The sequence below is a fragment of the Oryctolagus cuniculus genome, chromosome 12 (assembly GCF_051225735.1).
Source record: "Oryctolagus cuniculus isolate XC-2025 breed Fujian yellow rabbit chromosome 12, ASM5122573v1, whole genome shotgun sequence".
Taxonomy (NCBI): Eukaryota; Metazoa; Chordata; class Mammalia; order Lagomorpha; family Leporidae; genus Oryctolagus; species Oryctolagus cuniculus.
In genome coordinates this window covers 16814157-16818449 of record NC_142878.1, presented here as the reverse complement: position 1 = coordinate 16818449, position 4293 = coordinate 16814157, and positions in this window count along the sequence as shown.

Sequence of the window (4293 nt, the reverse complement as noted above, 5' to 3'; positions counted from 1 at the left end):
GTTCAGATTCACGTTCAGCCTGAGGGAGGAACAAGCCCACCTGCCTGGCTTCCTTGGGCCAGAGAACCCTGAGTCTGGGTTGCCTTCTGCTGTTGGATGGAGGGTGTGGAGGCACCACAACTTGGATCCTCTTGTCCTGAGTCCCAAACCTGTTTACTCTCCCCTATTGGCCTTCCAGATTTCTATGGACATCTGAAGTCACATTCAGGGTTCACAGCTGTACTGAGTGGGAAGGCAGAGGGAGGAACAGTCTGTGCCATCTTGTGCAGACCCAAATGCTCATTTGCTGCTGAGAAAGAATTCATGTGATCAAAACAAAATACTCCAAAAAAGTGGAACGGCAAGGCAAGGTTTAAGATAAGCATAATTTTGTTTCTTTGATTTCAAATAGAAGAAAATTAGTTTTAGGTAAACAGATAAAACCTCAAAATGGGTTTTAGGTGAGCTGCCTATTAATTCCTATGAAGGTTATTTACATAAAAACTTAACTAGTTCATGTTCCACATGCTGAGAGCCCAGCTCTCTGCTCCTCTTAAGAAGTACTGGGTCTGTCCCCTCACCACGGGGCCTTTGTCTTTATGATATTGGTTCCTCAACATCAGCCTTGTTGTGTGGGTCTTTGAACCTTTGGCTGTTAGAAATAAAATGTCACTATTCAACATTTCCCTACGTTTTCACAGAACAGCCTGTCTAGAACAAGGAATATCAGTTGACCACTCCCTCATGTTTCTGACTTCTACTTTTTTTGTGGCCCATTTGTTGGGTTTTATGTTGTCAAAGCTTTCCCCATGTCATTACCTCCCAGTAGGTGTCCTCAGCTTTGTGTCTCCAGACTGGTGGTACCTCACCTGCAAGGATGTGCAAACAGCAATGGGGCCCTTCCACCCTTCATGGTTAGTGGGGTGGGAGATGTGCGGTACCTACTGAACTCACCCCTAGTGCCAGTTGTCTGGGCCTGTGGTGTTTGTTTTCAAGTGGAGGATAAATATTAGTAGATATGCCAGGAGAGTTAAGTTCTAGGAAGAAAGAAGCAATCATCACTTTCAGACAAGTTGATCAGGAGGGAAAATCTGAGCAGCAAAGTCAAGCAAGGGACCAAGCCAGGAATATGGTTGGAGACAGAAGAAGCTCACCTAAGAGAAGACCCAGGGTATGGGCCTCTGGGGCAGGGATGGGGTGGGCTTGTCCTTGTCACAGCAGGGAGGTCAGTGTGGCATGGGCAGAATCAGCTTGCAAGACTGTCTGCAAGTGGCAAAGGGTAACTCTAGATACTTGGGAGAAAAAGCTGGGTAAATGGGTAGGGATATGTGAGTGCCCCAGATCTAAAAAGCAGTGCCACAGGAGGGTGGCTTTGCCTGAACTTTATTTTATTTTAAAGATTTATTTATTTATTTAAAAGTCAGAGTTACACAAAGAGAGAAGGAGAGGCAGAGAGAGAGAGAGAGAGAGAGAGAGAGAGGGAGAGGTCTTCATCCACTGGTTCACACCCCAGTTGGCCATAATGGCGGAGCTGTGTCAATCTGAAGCCAGGAGCCAGGAGCTTCTTCCAGATCTCCAAACTGTGTGCAGGGGCCCAAGGACTTGGGGAGTCTTCTACTGCTTTCCCAGGCCATAGCAGAGAGCTGGATTGGAAGTGGATCAGCCGGGTCTCAAACCAGCGCCCATATAGGATGCCGGCACTGCAGGTGGCAGCTTTACCCACTTCACCACAGTGCTGGCACTTATACATTTTAATAAAATAAAAAATAAAATAAGTTTATTTGAAAGGCATAGATACAGAGAGAGAAGGAGTGGGGGAGGGAGGGAGAAAAAAAGGGAGGGTGGGAGAAGTTACCCATCTGCTGGTCTACTTCCCAAATGGCTGCAATGGCCAGGGCTGGGCCAGACTGAAGCTAGGAGCCTGGATGTTCTTCTGGGTCTCCCATGTGGGTACAAAGCCCCAAGTACTTGGACCATTTTCTGTTGCTTTCCCAGGTGCACTAGCATGGAGCTAGATCAGAAGTGGTGCAGCCAGGATTCAAACCAGTGCCTATATGGGAGGCCAGCACTGCGTGTAGAGGCTTAAACCTCTATGTCACAGCACTGGCCCTGTCTGGGACTTTTATAGTGAGTGGTAGACAAATTGTGCATGTGTGGGGGGAGGTCTTAGTGGCAAAGTGGGGGAGCTGTTCTGCCAAACAGAAGTCTCAGTCAAGTAAAACACTTAGCTCATTTCGGGGGGACCGGGAGTTCTAATCTTAGCAAATCAATAACGAGAAAGCTTTTTAATCTGAGCTAATCAATACTCAAGCATGAGCTGAACAACACAATTGCTAGCTGCGGTTGTGTAAATACCAAGTGGCCGATCATCTTGTTTCAATAGAATAACATTCAGATAAAATTCACTCAGCAAGAGTAGTTGAATACGAAATCTAAAACTGTACTTGTACCATAAGAGAGGAACATAAAGAGCCAATGCAAGGCCCACAGAAAAACTGGAGAGAAGCGAACCTCTTTTCTCCACCCCTCTGCCTATCACCAGTGTGGCTGGCCTGGCCCTTTGTCTCTTCCTCTGGGGCCCCAGGGCTGCCACATCCAGAGTCTCTGCCCAGGTCCTCCTACCCACCTTTGTGCCTTGGCCTTCTGCACTCCTGGCATCTGAATCCCCACAGTCCTGCCTTGGCTTACTTAAAATTCTGCAGCTACTATCACACTGTATGTAAGTGAATGCAGCAACTTGTTAAAGGACCCCATCTTGCTCCCCAGCCCCGCCCTTGGTGTTGCAAACAGTCTCAGAAGCCCAGGGAGAGGGCTGGATGAGATCTTGAACACCCAGATCCTAATCACTGTTTTTCATTTTTTGCTCCTATTTGCCAGCATTTCTTCAGTTCTGAGGGATGCTACAATAAGGCACAGATGTTGCCACATGCACGGGCCATGCCACCTGCAGGAGGACTGGCCTTTGCTGCCCTTTAGCCTCTCTCTCACACTCTTTTATGGATCCTGCAGTGGTAGGAAATCAATGAGGGTTCATTAAAGGCAGCTGCTGGTGGCGCTGGCACACCGGGTTCTAGTCCCGGTCAGGGCACCGGATTCTGTCCCGGTTACCCCTCTTCCAGGCCTGCTCTCTGCTGTGGCCAGGGAGTGCAGTGGAGGATGGCCCAAGTCCTTGGGCCCTGCACCCCATGGGAGACCAGGAGAAGCACCTGGCTACTGCCATCGGATCAGCGCGGTGCGCCGGCCACAGTGCACCGGCTGCAGCAGCCATTGGAGGGTGAACCAACGGCAAAGGAAGACCTTTCTCTCTGTCTCTCTGTCTCTCTCTCTCACTATCCACTCTGCCTGTCAAAAAAAAAAAAAAGAGAGAGAGAGAGAGCCAATGCCAAGGGGTGGCAGGTGTGAGGGGCTGCAGTGTGCGTGGTGCGCTGGTTGGAGAGAGTGGGGCTGTTGTGTCTGGAGGCGGCAGGCAGGTGTGCGGGTGTTTGGGAAGAGCCACTGAGTTCCTGGTGAAGTCAGCCTCCCTGTCCTGCTATGGCCCATGGAGCTCATTTGCCAGATACTGTCAGGATTTACCTGTCTGAAAAGCAAGGGTTTTCATGGAAATTCGCTTACTATATGATGGTAGGCAGGCAATTAACTATTGAACTCAGTAATTCATGGCCTCTTGGGGCCCCCACCATGTTTCCTGATCCTGCAACTAAACCTCAAACAGACTGGTGACTGGCGGTGTTGGGGGTGCACCTGAGCAGCGGCACGGGAAAGCTTCAGGGAAGTGGAGAGGCTGCCTCCGGGCGAAGGCGCTCAGGAGGCTCTGCCCTGTGCCAGAGCAGCAGGGCACACCAGTGCGGTCCCCGGGAGGATTAGAGCTTTCTTCACAGTGGCCTGACACGGACTGGAATGAAAGCTGCCCCTCACCCTGTCTCAGGAGGGGCCAGGACCTCGTGGATTCTCATCAGTGTCTGTAGCAGTCGTCAGTGGAACCCTTGCAGACTGACACTCGGTGCAGGCTGGGGACCTGCACCCTCCCGATGTCCCCTTGCCAGCAGCAGGCAGGTGTGCGGGGCGGTGGCCCCAGCTGAGTGAAGTCCTCAGCATCCCCACAGAATCTTGTGATAAAGATGCCGCCATACGCCAGGAACCAGGGTGTCCCCGCCCCCTCCAAGCCTGCAGTGTGAGAGCTGAGTTGGGTGACGTGGAAGAAACAGGACCTGTGGAGGTAGCTGGTGAGTAATTTCAGGATATCTACTTCTGTTGCATTTTATGCTGTGAGTGAATTAAAAATAAGCATTCTAAGAGAGGGAAGAGATGTTCAAC